The sequence below is a fragment of the Cucumis melo genome, chromosome 3, assembly GCF_025177605.1.
Source record: "Cucumis melo cultivar AY chromosome 3, USDA_Cmelo_AY_1.0, whole genome shotgun sequence".
In the NCBI taxonomy this organism is placed as follows: Eukaryota; Viridiplantae; Streptophyta; class Magnoliopsida; order Cucurbitales; family Cucurbitaceae; genus Cucumis; species Cucumis melo.
Genome location: NC_066859.1, coordinates 6226545 through 6243902, shown reverse-complemented (window position 1 = coordinate 6243902; position 17358 = coordinate 6226545). Strand labels below are relative to the sequence as shown.

General features: G+C 31.4%; 1 long non-coding RNA gene across 5 annotated transcripts; it reads left to right on the top strand.

Moving 5' to 3' along the window:
• Window positions 1-3245: 3245 nt before the first annotated feature.
• On the top strand, window positions 3246-7240 carry LOC103485659 (uncharacterized). 5 transcript variants are annotated; one of them, XR_007819716.1, is made up of 4 exons: window positions 3577-5172; window positions 5275-5621; window positions 6091-6206; window positions 7045-7240. It is a non-coding gene; the product is annotated as an uncharacterized LOC103485659 (long non-coding RNA). The 5 variants fall into 5 exon arrangements; XR_007819714.1 differs by having other exon boundaries at window positions 7035-7240; XR_007819715.1 differs by lacking the exon at window positions 3577-5172 and adding an exon at window positions 3246-3564 and having other exon boundaries at window positions 6091-7240.
• The last annotated feature ends 10118 nt before the right edge of the window (window positions 7241-17358 follow it).

The window sequence follows — 17358 nt, the reverse complement described above, 5'->3', positions numbered from 1 at the left end:
CCAATAACATGAGCAATATCAAGTCTAGTACATACCATGACATACATTAAGCTCCCAACTGCTGAAGCATACAGAATCTTACTCATATCTTCCTTCTCTATATCTGTAGAAGGACTCTATTTACTGCTCAGTTTGAAGTGACTAGGTAAAGAAGAACCAACTAATTTTGCTTGACTCACATTGAAACGTTCAAGTACTTTCTCTATGTATTACTCCTGTAACATATATAACTTCTTGGATGCTTTGTCTCGAACTATTCGAATTCCAAGAACTTTCTTTGCTGGCCCCAAATCCTTCATGGCAAAGGATTTGCTCAACTATTTCTTCAAGCTATCAATTCCGAAAATATTCCTGCCAATAATCAAAATATCATCAATATAGAGTAATAATATAACAAAATCATCATCAAAATAATTATGGACAAAAACATAGTGATCAAAGTAGTTTTTCTGTAGCCTTGCTCCCCCATAATTGACTCAAACTTCTTGTACCACTGTCTCAGTGCTTGTTTCAACCCATAAAGACTTTTCTTCGATTTACACACCAGATGCTCTTTGCCTTTCTGCTCAAAACCTTCTGGTTGTTCCATATAGATTTCTTTATCTAAATACCCATGAAGAAATGTAGTCTTAACATCCATCTGCTTAACCTCTAAGTCAAGACTAGGTGTCAAACTCAAAATAACACGTATGGAGGATATCTTGACAACTGGAGCAAAAATTTCATTGAAGTCGATACCTTTCTTCTGACTGAACCCTTTGACAACCATTCTCGCTTTGTAACATGGCTTTGAGGTATGTTCTTCTTGTTTAATTCTGTAAACTTACTTATTTTTCAGTGTGGTTTTTCTTTTGGGCAACTTAACAAGCTCAAAAGTGTGGTTTGCATGTAAAGACTCCAACTCATCTTTCATTCCATCGTTCCACTCTCTTTTGTGCTTATCCTCTATAGCCTCTTCATAACTCTCAGGTTCTCCCCCGTCAGTCATTAACAAATATTCATTATGTGTGTATCTTGTTGAAAGACGTCGATCTCTGACAGATCTCCTGCGTGAAGCATGTGTAGGAACAATTATTTCAGGTAACTGTTCTTGAACACTATCCTCTGCCCCAACCTATTCAGAACTCTCATCTGTATCAAAAAATTGTTCATTCTGAATCTCATCTTCTATCTGTGTAGAAGGTTGTGTCAAAGAAGCTAAACTCAAATCAATTAGAGTTTCACTATGTTTAGACTTTGGTTCATCTATTTTCTCAATGTCTGCTATTGTTTGGTCTTCAACAAATACAACATCTCGACTTCTTACGAGATTTTTCTTAACAGGATCATATAAGCTATAACCAAAATTATCTTGGCCATAGCTAAGGAACACACATGGTTTAGTTTTTGCATCAAGCTTTGATCTCTCATCTTTAGGTACATGAACAAAAGCTTTACAACCAAAAACACGTAGACTGTAAGATATATCCTTACTTGCCCATATTCTGTTCGAAACTTCTAATCCTAATGGAACACATGGTGTGGGATTCAAAACATGTATAAGTGTATTTAATGCTTCTCCCCAAAATGATTGTGACAACTGTGACTTAGATAGTAAGCATTTCACTCTCTCAACCAATGTTCTGTTCAATCTTTTAGCTATCCCATTTAATTATGGTGTCTTAAGAGGTGTCTTTTGATGTTGAATGCCATGATTTTTGCAATATTCATCAAAAAGTTCACAATACTCATCTCCATTATTAGCTCTAACGCACTTAAGTTTTTCACCAGTTTCTCTCTCAATAAACGCATGGAACTATTTAAACACTTGCAACACTAGATCTTTAGTCTTCAAAGTGTAAATCTATATATTCCTTAAATGATCATCAGTAAATGTCACAAAATACAATACACCTCCAAGCGACTTTGTTTTCATGGGACCACACATATCAGAATGTACCAACTCTAGTACATTTGGCTTTCTTGAATGCTAAGATGATTTTAAAGGTAACCCTCGTTTGCTTTACCGCCAAACAATGAGGACACCGTTTTAGAGGTGCACTCTTTAAGCCAGAAAGATGATTTTTCTTGGTTAAAATCTTTAAACCTTTCTCACTCATATGACTAAGTCTTTCATGCCAAAGCTCAACATTTGCTTTATCATTTACTGTATTTATATCAGAATCCACGATTTTAGCATCCATGTAGTACAGTGATAAAAATTTATGTCCTTTTGTAATAACCATAGAACCTTTAGTAAGCTTCCATATGCCATTATCGAAGGTATTACAAAAACATTCATCATCAAGCTTACCTGTAGAGAACAAGTTCATACGAATGTCGGGAATATGTTTAAAATTTTTCAAAATCAGCTTAGAACCATTTCTGTTCTTCAAGTGTACATCTTCGGTGCCAACTGCATTTGCTGATTTGTCATTGCCCATCCTAACACTCCCAAAATCACCAGGAGTATAAGATGCAAAAAAATTCCCTCTTCGAAGTCGCATAAACTGAAGCACCACTATTAATCACCCAATTGCTCTGTTGTGTGGCAAGATTTACAACATCACCATCATACAAGATGTAAAACTTTTCAGTGGCTACAGTGATTATATCAATATCACTGTCATCATCATTCTTCTTTTCCTTGCCCTTATGATTTTTACTATCTCTTTTCAATTTTCAAAAATACTTCTCTATATATTCTTTTTCATGGCAATAATGACACTCAACATTTACAAACCGATCACTCTTGCTTTTGCTTCTGCTGTTACCTCTCGAACCTTTACTTTTACTTCTTCCCCTCCTTTCAGTAACTAGAACATCTGACTGTGAAGAAGAACTTTGAGACTTTCTTCTATCTCCTCGTTCAACACACTACTTTTTACAAAGTTCATACTTAGTATACCATTTGGGGCCACTATAAAAAATATGGGTTTCTATGACAGTTGGATATAGCCAAATTGAGGTTGGAGGGTGAAATAAATGTCATAAATGCTAAGAAAGCACGTTTTTAGCAGGAAAATGTGAAATTTTTTGGATTTGAAAAATTTATAATAGTTTTTAAGTGTCTTAAATTTATGACAATTTTTAAATATCATTGAATATAAATAATAAAATTACAAGCATTTATTTCCCTTCCTTTCTCATACACTTTCTCAAAATTTACTCTTTTTCTCCAAATACCTACGAAAATCCCAACTTCTTTTCCTCATTTTCTCTAAAAACATTTCCAGCTCTTCTTTCTTAAAATTCCTTTCATTTCTCTCTTCACCACGATTATTTTCCTTTCCTCTTTCCTTCCCCACAAAATTTCCAAATACGAATCTCAACTGCACGCCCTAGCTCCCACCGATGCACATTAGCGACTCCAACTCCCTCCACCGCCACAACTTTCATCAATCCACGCTTCAGGTAACTTGCTCTTCTGCCTTCTCTTTTCTTTGACTCTCTTCGAAGCCAACTACAAGAAGAACTCAGCGTCGCGCTGCTGACTATCGTTCTGTCATCCTTAACACTCCAATGACTAGTTGTTCGCCGCTCCAACAACTTTCGGAGCTCACGCCGTCTGTGGGCTTTCTTAAGGTGAGTTTTTCTTAGGGTGAGATTTCAACCTCAAGAATTTCAACCTAGGGCAAATACTTTGTGCTCTCTTCTCGCCTCAGTGTTCGTGAAAATTTTTCATTTACTGTCATACCCACTTGGATTTATTTAGATTTTCTTGCCCTTAGATCTGAATTGAAAATTTTTATTCACTGTCATATGCACCACCGAATTTGCTTTCTTCAACTAGTTTATCTTGTTGTTGTAAGATGCAAAGCTATTTTTAACTTATTTAATTATTTATTTCTGAACTTGTACTTATGGACTTTTCTTCTGTCAAGCTTTCTTGGTTTTGATTTCTTACAACTTGGTGGCTTTTTTCTAAGGAATTTGTTGTGAATAAATTTGCTTAAGGATGACTATTAAGGTAAATATTAATTTTTGTTTCTCAACTTCCTCAAACAGCTTGCCACAGCTGTAAATGGTGTCCCCTTGTTTGAGATTTTTCTTAGAGTGAACAAAATGGATAAATATAAACAGCAGGTACCAATCTTAAAGCATCTCATCTTATTTACTACACGAATAAACATTTTCTTTGATAAGATTACTAACATATCATGGTGGGCCAGCCGTAAGTGTTGTAGAATTAGAAAGGGACTTAGAGTGTTGGTCCAATGATTTTGAGATGATCTCAAACCCTAGGATTACTAGAGGCAATGCCAACTTTTGATTCAATTCGTCCTGAGTAGCATTCCTATTTACTTCTTGTCTTACTGTAAAGTCCTGTCTTCAATTGTCTTATTTTCTTTGTGCATTATGTTGAAAAGTTTTTACTTTCAATTCTGCTGCTACTTTGCTAGGTGATCTGTTACAACCAAGTTGATTCAACCACATACATTTATCAACTTACATAACCTAGAAATTTTAGTTATGAGTCCTTTTTCCATAACAAACTGACTTAATAAAGAGCTTGATGCTGAGATTTCTCAATTACATCTTTTGTGGCTTGTTAAGGTTTGTGCGATTTTGTGAGGTATTTGGATTGTAAGGAATAATAGATTATTGTTGGGCCAAGGGGTTTAGATGTCTAATGAGGATGTGTGGGTTGTTAGGTGCTACGTTTCTCTTTGGCCTTGTTAAAGTTTTCTGTAATTATCTCTGTGGCTATTAACAAATTGTAGAGAATATGGAATCTATGATTGGAGAAGGATTTTCCTTTACAACTAAAGTTGTACTTGCTTTATGTGTTTCACTTTTTGCTAAACCTTAAAGACACCATCTTGCCGTACGCTTAACCGATGCAATTAAATTTCTGTTTTACTTCTGTCAATATTAAATGTACATCCTCTTATCAATTTCTGTCTTACTTGCTAAACCTTAAACGTATTTAAGGAAACAAAAGAATTTGGTTATGTGGGGCATATCAAGGTAAACAATTTTTTTATGTGCACATATTAGGAGAAAAAAATAGTAAATCTAAATAAAATATAGTGTTTTGATATTATGAAAAGAATATAAATATGTTTGTTCCTACCACTTTCTAATGATAATGATTTATCAAGAATGTAAATGAATGTCCTTGAGTTTCAAATGTTAAGCTAATTATGCTACTTCTCTTTAGGTTATGGTTTTCATGAGGATGAGTTAAAGGTAAGGATTATTAGTTTACACTATAATCTTCTAAAGCTCTCCATATGCCTTTTAAATTTGAATAATTCAATAAATATATAAATTACATTTAAATATTTGCAGGCAGTTATAGTGGCAGAACAAAATGTTTAGCCCCAATATTGGCCTGCGGAACAATTCGTAGTACCAGTAGAAGAGAACAACATATTCTTAAAATAGATCGTAAAGTTACACTTACTTATGACTTTCTTGTTTTTTTTCCAATTCTGAGCTTACATGTAAGAGTTAATTTGAGCTTAGGGTGATGAGAGTGGCAAACATTTTAACCAGGTATGTTGAATCAACTCATTAGTAGTGATTTTTTAGGATTTTTAAAAAAGTAAGGGATTTTTTCTACTTTCATCAACAGCTTTTTCAGAGCTCTTGGATAATTCTTTGGATGAGGTATTGAGAATTTGTCTCTTATTTAGGTGAAATACTTCAAAAAAATTCTTTAGTTTTATGTGCTTGATGTTAATTAATTTCTTATTGTTCTTATTAATATAACATATAATATGATATAGTTATCGCACTAAAGATGTTGTCTATGTTGGTGATTATTGGGTTCTCATTGAGGTTAACATCAACTCTTTGAGTAATTTTTATGACTGTAAACAATTTTATTTAGAAGTCACTTTTAATTATTTGAAGTAATTTTATGCTAGCTAGTTAGTTTAAGAATAAGTTAGTTGTTTGCACGGTATGCTGGTCCTAAACATTTAAGTTAGTTTGAGAATAAGTCAGTTGTTTGCACGGTATGTTATTACTAACTAAAATATGATGATGGTTAACATACCTTTCACTCTAGCAAATATTTGGATACCACAAATTGATTATTAATTTACTGAAATAATTCTGAATCTTCTCATGTGAGAGATGAAATAACTTGTTCATTCAAAGGTATCAACAAATAACTTATGCCATTGTGCCAAAGGAGGAAGTTGAACTTGTTGAGCTCAAAAACTGAGGGACTTATATTCTATGCCACTTTAAATGCCATTGCATCTTTCTACATGGTAAGACTTATATTCTGGTTTTGTTGATACCTTTATTTGTGTAAACTTTATGTTTTTGTTTACATGTGAATTGATTTGCATGTAAAATTTTCTTAGGTTAGTTTGCTACATGAGTTAAATAGTTATGTCGTTTTAGCTGGCTGAAACGTAAATACGAACATATCGTGTATGGCTGGTGGTGATCCATTGGGATCTGAATTTTTTTTTTCACTTTTAGTTACAAGAAACATGGAAAATTAACGATATCATAGTGGTGGATGATACTACTTATGTTGTATGTCTCTTTATTTGATTAAAAGAGAGGGTAAAATAAACGGAGCTAATGGAAGAAGAATGCATTGCTATGTCTACTTGGTTATCTTGTCAAGATTTGAAATTTCATATCTTCCATTTATCTTTACCTATTTCTCTTTGAAATTCTGTGATGTTGGGATTTCTTGTGGACATAACTGAATTGCCTTGATGATTGATTCAGTGGTTTTCATTTCAAACAATATGTTTCTGCTTAGAATGTATGAAGAAGCTAAGGTTTATAGAATTTGAGGCCACTTTGGAATTGTGTTGTATAATGGAAAAACTGTTTCATAGAATGGTTAGAAGTGGTTAAACTCCTTGATATTAGTTTAAATGACTTCAAAGTTATATTTCGGGAGATGATATATTGAGATATATTATGAACTAATAATTGAGTGAAATAGTTTCGATTTATCTCTCCTTTTAAGTAGGATTGGAATTGGTACCTTATGTTGGCATGACAAAGGGTAGAACCTTTCTTATATTCTTATATTGATATGTAGAGTCATACTCTAAAATTTGTTTTCTTACGAGGTTTTGCAAGAATCCATTTGAGCAGTGAAGCCATATTTGCAGCAATTGATTGATTTTAGGCGTTTTTGTAGGTTTGGTAGCAAAATTTTAGTTCAAATGTACTTATTTAAATAGTTTGTTGGTACCAAAACATGTATGTTCATTCTATCATTGTACAAACCCTTTACCAACAATTGTACATATATTACAAAGTGTATGTTAATGTATATATATTAAAGCGCTCACAGTTTGTTTCCATATGGGTGTGTTGTATAGTAATTTGTGCTTGAATTGGTCTGTGTAATGGCAGGACATCAAGAAAAACAAGGATTAAAAAAATAGGACAAGAAAAACAAGGACTGAAAATAAAATTATGACATTTGAATTTAAAAAAAAAAATAACTATCATGGAAAAGGTAATCTTGATAGTCAATTAAAATCATAGTAGGTGAAATGATGACAGTTAATCATTGTCATAAATTATAAATAATGACATTTATTATTTCCATCAATAAGAGATTCGTGACATTTATTTTCTGTCATGAAAACACATTTCATGACCATTTTTTCAAACTGTCATAAAATACTTTCCATGACTGCAAAAAAACTATCACAAAATCTAACTATGATAGCCTTTAATTGTCATCCTAGACCATTTTTCTAGTAGTGGGCTGAGTTCGATAAGGAAGTTCTAAATATTTACCACGAGTCCGACAATGTACCAAACACCATAACCCATGTATCTTATCCTCAAACTTTATATTCATTCTAAATAACTGATTCAAAATACCTTGGAATGTAATCAAATGATCTAACATAGGCGCTTTATCTTGATACTTTAACTCCCTCATCTATTTAATCACAAGCATTTTATTATTACCAGTTTTAGGGGCACATCGCGATTCGAACTTATTCCGCATAGTTCGTGCATGCGTTTCTTCACAAATATGGTTTAGAAAACTATCTTCTACCCATAGGCTCATAAGCCCACACACTTTCCTATGACATAATTCCCATTCTCTATCAATTTTGTCGTCAGGGTTCTCATCAGAAAAAACTGGAAGGTGCAAGTCATTCACATACAATATCTCTTCCATTTTTCTTTCCCATACTTGATAATTTGATCCATTAAGGGTAACCATCTTAGCTGAACTAGTATTCATATTCAACACAAGGCAATTCCAATTAAATTCGAATTAATTAACCAATGCTCTAATACCACTTTGTTGGGATAAACACTTTGTATTTGGATCAATTATCCCACTCTTGTGTGAACCTGTTAGAATACTAATAAACAATAATAGCAATAATAACCAAAGTATCGACACAACAAATTTAATGTGGAAAAACTCCCTCAATGTGTGGAGTAAAAAACCACGGACCGAAGTCAAAATCTCCACTATAATCTTTAATGGGTACAACAAAGTTCTCCCTAGTCACAACTAGAGGCAAATATCTCGAGAATAATAATCTCGGCAACAGACAATAATGACAATGAGAAAAATTAGAAAGATCTAACAAAATGTGATAGCCAACTACCCGCTAGAATCTGAATGTAGATAGCTTCAAACAAAATCTCCACTATTTAAAATGAAGACCCTTATACCAAGAATATACTGTCAAAATTTCAGCTCAATTGGACCATGTTTCAATCCCCAAATTGCTGAAGAACAGAACTGCATAATATTCCTTTTTCTAGTTTCTCTCTCATTGTCTTGCTGTTGCACACACGCTCGATACCTTTCATTTCTTCAATTTCATAAAAAATAATTAGCCCTAAATAAATGGGATGGGCTTCATAAAAGGGAAATAAAGCCCATTATCTCCCACCATAGCTTTTGTAACTTTCTTACTTCTACTCGTCAAAATCACAACACCCTCCAATCCCTTTCGGAAACCCATCTCTTAATTTCTCCCCAATTTTCTCACAAGAATTCAAATCCTAGTACCAATCATTCTGTTCTTCCTTTGTTTTAAATTCTTGAACATCATCCACCTCAATCAGATACCATTTGCCTCTCAACTGAAGTTGAATAGCATAAAGGAAGCTGTCGAGTGTTTTGCCACCGAGAAACTTTGTGTCAACTCTGAAAGATTAAGATTCTCTTCAGAAGAGCAACTTTGGGATCATCATCTTCTTTAAAATTTCTCGACATCGAGATCTAAATTTCGGGAAGGAACTTGGATTTTACTTCTAGATTTTGGAGAAAGGCTCGAAAAATTGTTGATTTTTCGATACCTCATACTCTGATGATTCTGATTGATCTACGTCGTTTCTACTGCCGTTGATAGGTGGTTTCTCGAGCATTTTCTGTAGAACTAGAAGGTCATTTTCAACGCCGTCGACGGTGGATCCATTGATGCACTACAAGAAATTGAGTTTTTAGGACACACTAAAAAATTACTAAAACAAAAAACAGAAAAAGGTTACTAAAAAAAAGTCAGTAAATGCTTACTTTTAATGACATTTGCGTGTCAATAAATGCTTACTTTTAGTAACATATGTTTGGTCACTATTTATTTTTTATAGTGACTTAGTGCTCGCCACTAAAGGTGATGTTTTAGTTGCTGAAGGTTAAATTGTGACCATTACAAAGATCTTTTACGACGTATTAAAGTCAATATTTTGGGCCACTAAAAATTACTACTGCCTTTTTAGTTTAGAAAACTAATGCGTTTGCGACGTTATTGAAAGTGTCGATAAAAGTATTTTATTAAATAAAAAATAATATTCAATTTACTATGTAAACCTGTTATAAAATGTCAAATATAATAATCTTAAAAACTATCACTGGGCAACTTGCAATAAAACCAACTTTATCTTAAGAAATATATGTGTCAAGAAACTTCAATAATTTGATAAAGAGTTTGAGTAATGTTAATCTAAGTTATAAGTATGAAGTTACCTCTGTTCATCAATCGTTGATGCGTCGCTCAACTCATCAGACGACGACCCTGCACGTCGATGAAGAACCCAGCCATATCGTCTTTCACACCAACCATGAACTGCTTCTCCAATGCCCTTTAGCCATTGATGTCCATTCTTCTTTCAGATCCACCATCTAGAGTAAGATTCTTATGGTTTCGGTTGTCTTTTTAGGTGATTTTGACTACCGATTAAGTTTAGACTTGAGTTTAACATTACCCATTACTTTTCGATGCTAGATTTGAGTTTTAGAAGAGTTTGAGCCATTATCCAGCCATTCGAAAGCTCGAAATTAGGCATTTGGCACAACTTGGGTAAGATTTTATGTTTTTTGAAGTCGATCTTGAGTACCCATCTAATCTTAGTGATAGTATTGAGTAAACCATGGTGGTCGCTACTTGATTTTGAACTTAAAATGTGGTTAGGATGTTGCCCATTGAAGTTAAGAGTACTTTAATTAGTTCTTGATAAGTTTTGGAGTAATTTAAGTGAATTTTCTTCGAGTTCTTACATGCCCATTGAATCTAAGCATTAAGATTCGATTACTCATAAGATTCGGGTTCTAAAGTTGAGTGTTAAAGGTCAAGAAGGGACTTTCTTCTAGTTTTCGAGGTCGCTAAGTGTTATTTCTACATGTTTGAAACATAAATGGTTTAAGTGATTTTAGGAAGTCTTTAAGTTTGACTCGTGATAACATAATGGGTATAAATCCCAAGCATCATCGATAGTGGGGATAAAAGCATATCTACACAAAAGGCCCATTGAATTTGAACTAAGTTGGATGCTCATGTGGGTAAGTATCTAAATTTCAAGTCTAAGGGTTCGTAGGTGAAAGGCTTAGTATAATCCTAAGTGCTTTGAAAATTGGAGGACCTTGGAAACATAAAATGGATTTAGGTGGCCTCATGAAGTGTAAGGTCAGTTGACTCATGTTGATATAGTGGAACTAAATCTAAAAATCATCGATATTTGAATTAAAAGTGTATTGAAACAAAAGATCCAATGGGTTTGACTTAAGTTTGGACAACCATTTTACTAAGGATCTAAATTTGAGGTTTAAAGGTTTGGAAGTGGATTTTTAGTCTAGTCTAAGAAGATTCGAGAATGTAAGGACTCTAGAAATGTAAAATAGCTCAAATATTCATAATGAAGTATTTTGAGAGTTTATTGTGCAACTTGCTAAGTGAAGATAACTAAGATGCCTTAAACTCTATTTTAGGTCAACTTGAAATGGGAAAAGCGTATAATCCTAGGGGATCGAGTCATTGATAGTGAGTGGCTTATTTTCAAGTATTTTCATATTAAATCTAGTATGATTGTTTCTATTATGAAAATTTCGACTATGATTGTTTTATGAATTATGTGTTAGAAAGGTTTTCAAATATAATTTTCGGTTTTCCATGAACTCTTGTATTTCGGAACTGTGGTTGAATCCAAACTTACTAAGCAAGTTTTAGACGACAACTGATTTCTAAAACATTCATTGGCTTATAGCTAGACATGAAGGAGTTCTAAAAGTATGTATTGATGGCTAAGGATAAAAAATGATTTGAAAATGTGTTTCTAACCATGTTTGGTTTTAAACTTGGAATATGTGATTTTTATGAATCTTGTTGATTACCCTAAAGACTACGTGAATGTGTTTCCGTAGCGCCACCTATGGTTGTCAAGGGATTTCGAGACTGAAACAGGTCATGATCAGAGGTCCGAGAACCTAAACTTAGGTGAGGACATGGATGAAGGATTCTGACATGGCTTTAGCCTAGTTTAACCCATGGTGGGTGGCTCTATATGCACATAGGAGTGGATATAGAGGTTGTTATTATGTTAGATGCTAAGTATGCATGAGCTCCGTTTGATCGTGTGTTTCCCTGTGAATATGGATCACGTATGAGTTGTTCCAGGTCGTGTATTTAGTATTCTATATCATCGTTGGATTGGATGAAGATTGTAGTGTATCCCGATTTTTGATGCATATTTATAGATTTTCTTTTTGAGCATGCATGTTTTATGAGTTTTTACTTCTGACGGGTGAGCATGTTGTGTTGGTACATAGAATCAATCTTTTGATGTGGTGTATACACCTTCGGCCGATTGAATCAATCTCCGAAATGTTTAAAATAGCTATCAGTGGAAAGGTAATCTTTCGATCACTAAAAATAAAAGATTCTAGTTTTTATTTTTAGGACCTTAATTAGTGGCTTTGACACCAATTTGTTCATGGCAGAGATTCAAAATTCTGGGCAAATTGAATGAATGATCTCCACTTCATTGAAGAGTGAAAGAGTCTTATAGTTATTACAATGGAATCAAATTTACAAATAAATATCAACCTATATCAATAGTTGTGGTGCAAAACATAAAATAAAACCTAAATCTTATAAGTTGTTCCTAATTGATAGGAATTTTATTCCAACAAAATAGCAAAATAACTTAACAAATAGTGTTGTCAAAACTCATGGAGAAAGTGTAAGATACGGGGTTGCGGGACTAATTATTCAAAGCTCTTCAAACATTATTATAGCCCATGATCCATCTCTTTTAATTTAGTCTTGCAACTTTTATGTAACTTATTGTTTCTATATCCTTTAATTTTGGAGGCTTTCTTTCTGGCCATCGTATAACCTATTATAACCTATGATCCGTATGTATTTCTTATTATATGGATGAATGAGAGAAAAGTGAGAAAATAAGGTAGATAAGAATGTGTTTACTCACATACTAACCCATACTTCCATGATATTGAGCAATAACAAAACAAAATAGGTACAAAAAATTTATTAGTTTTTGGCATGAGAAAATTTTAGGAGTTTTCAAAGGTGAGAGTTTGACTTATTGTAGGGCTTTTGAAACGGTGGAATAATAAAAAATTGATGAATTTAATGTATCAATTAGGACCATAGACATTTTCTTTCCATAAATCCAAAGGTTTTTGAAACACATCTTACTTAATCTCACATCTTTCAAAGATGACGTATTGAATCAATATGTAAGATAATACATTGTAATAGGAATGGAGGATGGAGAAACTTTTAATTTTAATGGCAATTTAAACTATTGGGAGTTGGATTTATTATTATTATTATTATTATTTTGGTAAACAACATGTGATGGATGTATATCCTTGAAAATGGAGGAAGTTTAGATGTCCTTTTTACCTCTACTTTTGGTCTTTGGCTATTGAAATTGTAAGACAACTATAAACTAATAAAACAAAACCATATTAAGTTATCAAAATTACGTTTTCTTTTCTTGAAAATGGGCCTTTCAGAAACACAAAAAAAAAGTTTATTAGGTTGGTTATTTGGTGGGACCTAAGTTCTTCCTATAAGAATATTATTTTATGTTGGTAAAAATAATTTTGTTAAGGAAAGATTTTATATGACAAAGATTTTATTCATGTGAATATTGTGCGGCGTAATCTCTTATATATATACACAGTCAGATTGAAGCAAGGCAGTACAACACTCAAACATTTCAAGATTATAGTTTACAACAAACTTCTGAGTAAAGAAAAGAATTGTGCAAGTTTGATTAGAAAAACATTTGGTTGTCCTATAGCTCTTGACTGAAGAAACAGATGTGCGCAATGTTTGCACTGTGTTCATGAATCTTTAAGAGACGTTTAATTAAGGGGGAGAATTTTCAAATCCTCTTTGTGTTATCAAGCTAGAAGAAATACTTGTAAGTAGAAAATATATCTTATTTGATTTGTTCTAAGTGATCTAGGTTATCTTGTTAATAGCATCACTTACGGTATGGAGTATTAAAACGATTGTGTAATCTTTGTACTAAAGATCATAAGACTTTGTTATGGTCTAAATCAAATTAATAAAAGTCCTAGTTTTGGGTCAAGAACTCTTCAGACGTAGATGTTGTGTCATCGAACTAGATTAACAATCTTATGTGTTTATTTTGTTAACTTCTTTATCTAATCTAGTAGGCATATCCTCTACTAGTTAAGTGAAGGTTCATTTGACTTATTGTTGTTAAGGCTTTCCTTATTTTATCACTAGCTACCTTCAAGCTTTGTTCTATTATATCTTAGGTACAATAAGATAATAAAATGGTTTATCAAAGGCAAACCAATAAGATTGTTGTCTCACACACTTATATATATATATTCACCATCCTTTTCTCTCATACCTAATACTTTTATCCTTACGTAATCAATCTTTTCAATCAAGACCCTGTTTTGAGCATTAAAAATAAAAATGATGACTTGTAAACTTTGGAGAAGAATTCTTTAGAAATTTGATTAGTTCAAAAGTGTATTTGTATATATGTTTAGAAGCTATGGTTCGAGCGAGAGTAAATGTAATATATCAACTAATCAAGTGAAGTTAAACAAAAACAAAAATAAAGAAAACAAAGTTAAAGCTTAGATATAAAACTAATGACACACTATTATGGATATATGAAAGATTATTTTGTCTCAAAGAAGAATTCTTAAAGTAAATATATTGTTGTGTGTGATTAGTAACAAAGCTTGTTGGTTGATTATTTCATAAGGAGTTTATTAGCTTGCATAAGAATTAAATTTTTTAGGTTAAACTATCATTATTTTGGGTCCAATATTTTGAAGTTTGGTCATATTAACTTTAGTTATCTAATTCATATCTTCAATTAATCACATAATTACAGTTCTATAGAATTAGTTTTTACCGAAATTGATCAAATAATAATCATTTTTTTTTTATGTAAAGAAATATAGTATATGAATATATTTTCAAAATTTATAGTAAAAATGCTAATAAATAACAAAAGGTTCTTAAAATCAACAATAAACTAGCATCGAAAAAATCAAACAATTGAAAGTTTATAGACTAAAATGGAACAAAATTTAAAATGTAGGGACCAAAATAACATTTTGATCGGATTTGTACTTGCTGATCAAAGTAGATGTGAATAGATAAATAACTATTTAAGGAGACATGTGAAGATCATTTTTGAGAGGAGTAGCCTAATTTTATACATCTTGTTTTTCTTACATAATAAATAAATAAAAATAAAATATATTTTAAAAAATAGCAAAACGCTAAAACTATTTACAAAATATAGTGAAATCATCAAAATCTCCGATCTATTTAAGTTTTTGTTATATTTTATAAATAATTTTAGTATTTTGTTATTCATCCTCAAATAATTTGTTGGCAATTTTTTTTGTTTTTTTTTTTGGGTCAAGGAAGCACATGTGCCCTATTTTTTCTTCACTTTATAATAGTATTATAAAGGCATGCCGTATGCCACTAGCCTCATCTAGTTCAATCCCAACTTTAAAACATTCTATTTTTCCTTTTGTTCCAATTTTATCTTTAGCTAGGTCCAAGCCATTACCTTCTGTCAACAAGTAGTTCAACTGGAGTCTGTGTACATTAATTATTGAAAATGGCATGTTAGAAAAAAAATCTACAACTTTATCTCATTATGATTCATTAGTTTTGAGATATCTGAGTTCATAAACCTCAAATGAGTATTAGGTCTAACTAAATGAAATTGTTATCCGATCAAGTTTGGTAAATTCAAAAAAGGCACCACCTTAAGAAAGTAGGTTGAAGAATCTCACATTGAAAAAATCAAGGAAGACTTACCATTCTTGTAAGATTCATACTATCAGATACCAAAGACCAATAAGTGTTGGTTCGAACCTTCATCTTAATTTATATTCCCTCTTTTTGAAGTAGCGCTTTTTTAGTTCCATGGGCAGTACTCTTACCCTTTTAGATAAATATGGATTTTCCATCTAAAAGGCAATTAGCTATCAAAAATGTATGTATCATATTTTTGGTAGAAATTCTTAAAAACAAAAACTTTAAAACCGGGATTCAATAAAACATAGTAGAATACTATGCATGCATATTTTCATATATTTATTCATAGTAAATTTAGAAACTAAATTCTAATTTAAATATTTATTTAAAATTTGTGTAATGGTAATTTATAAATCATAAACCTAACCCTAATTTAGTGAGCAAATTATTATTACTTTATTTAGAAACATTTTCATATTAAAAAATTGGTATAATTATTTTTTTTCTTCAAGAAACAAAAGGGAAAAGAGGGAGGTAGTATTATTATTTTGTAATATTTTAAAATACATAATTACCTTATGCATATATGGATTTTTTTTTTTAAAAAAAAATGAATTAATTAAGATTTAGGGTTTAATATTTACCTAATATAAAGTTTAGGGTTTCCAAACAGTATTACATAATGTAAAAATAACTTTGAGAAACAAAATTTGAATGATATCAAACATATATTTGCTGCCTTCAATAAATTTAGAAACATAAAACAGTCATCAAATATAACTTATTTTATTAAGATCATAAAATATAATTTCGAATGTGATCATATTACAACATATATTTAATACGAGATTTTCATTGGATTAAATGCTTCTTCGAATGAAGAGAAAGAAAGACCAATTTTTCTCTATAATTTTATTTGTGTTATGTTTAAATATAATAAAATAAATCAAAATATGGTAAAATATCGCAGTTATCTATGATAAATAGACTACTGTATGCCTATACATATAGCAATCTATATTAATCTATGATAAAAGTTGTTGGCATTTAAAATATTTTTCTATTTTATTTTGAATTTTTTTCTAAAAGGTTGTAAACTTTAATTTCAGATATTTAATTAATGGACGTTCGCAGATACAACAATGAAGTATTTTGTAAAATAATGTTCCATATGTCATTAATTTGTGGATAAATCTTACTTTAGAAAAAAAATGGAAGATTGAGCTAAAAGAATGAAAAATTTAAAAGAGTAAAGTCATTGATTTATCAACGAAAAAAACTATAAAATATTAATAAACATAAGTAGGAAATTAATGGCATATTTTAGCCAAATAAACTAATCAACCTAAATGAAAATGCATAAAATATCCTAACTTGTATAATTATTTACAAATCAAATAAAATAAGTATCAAAGTGATGAAGTTGGTTATAAGTTTCTTGCAACCATATTGATGGGCTTCTTTAAATCTACTGATATGGACAGTTTATACTAATGTCATATCTCCCAACAAATTTAACACAAAAGAACCTTCCATTACCTAATTAAGTTTAATCTTTACTTGCATTCCTAAACTTTTTTTAACTAATCCAGCTAAGAACACATTCAAATTATTCAAATTAACTTACCCACCCTATATATAAAATAATAAAATAATGCTTATCAACATATATATGCATATATAAGACATTCAGTATATACCCACCTTGACAAATATATGAGGGTACTTATGTATAAATTAAATATTCATCACCCATAATTATATCATCATCATACAAATATATATATATGCACTTTCATTTGGTAAGTGATCAAAATTGAAGAAAATATTAAAAAAAAAAAAAAAAACTGACAAGAAATCTAACTCTAGCTATTTTTTCAAAGACTTG